The following is a 781-nucleotide window of genomic DNA, read 5'->3' as shown; positions in this document are numbered from 1 at the left end:
AAATTTTTACTACTCTTGTTCATCTTACTAAGTTCAAGACTTAAAGTTGAAACTTTATTTTCAAGAATAATGCAGTTTTGACATGAAGATGATGAGGGTTTGTTTCTAGATGCGTCTAACTCAGTTTTTTGTTTTAGAAACATTTTTGTGAGTTTCACATATTCATCATGCAAGTCATTAAATGCAGTTTGTAATTCAGAAGAATATAGTTGAATATTATTTACCTCTTCATCATCAGAATGATGAGATGTCATTAAGGAAAGATGTGATTGTTCTTCATTTTCTTGTTCAGAAGCGGAACTGGTATCATTGTCTTCCCAAGCACTATAGGCTCTCCGTCCATTCCTCATTTCATTCTTCCCTTTGAAGGAGTTCTTTTTCAGGTTTGGACAGTCCATCTTCATATGACCATGTTTGCCACATTCAAAGCATGTGAAATTTTGGTTTGAAGTGGAGGCGTCATTGTTTTTGGTGAATTTCCTCATTTGTCCATATTTGCTACTCTTGTTCCTTTTAAGGAACTTGCTGAATTTCTTTACAGGAAGTATCATGTCTTCCATTTCTTCCTTATCAGATTCATCTTTATGATGATTCATATTTGTCTACTTTCTCCTTGAGAGATATATTATTCTTTTTCTTTTCTTGCTCTTCATGTTTTTCAATTTGGCTGAGTTCAAATTCATGTTCCTGCAATTTACCAAACAAAGCAGTCAATGACATTTTTGATAAAATTTTCTTTTCAGAAATGGTTGTTACCTTGGGTTGCCATATTTTGGTGGCT

Source organism: Lupinus angustifolius, chromosome LG13, assembly GCF_001865875.1.
Source record: "Lupinus angustifolius cultivar Tanjil chromosome LG13, LupAngTanjil_v1.0, whole genome shotgun sequence".
Classification (NCBI taxonomy): domain Eukaryota; kingdom Viridiplantae; phylum Streptophyta; class Magnoliopsida; order Fabales; family Fabaceae; genus Lupinus; species Lupinus angustifolius.
Note: the sequence above shows the minus strand (reverse complement) of the source record.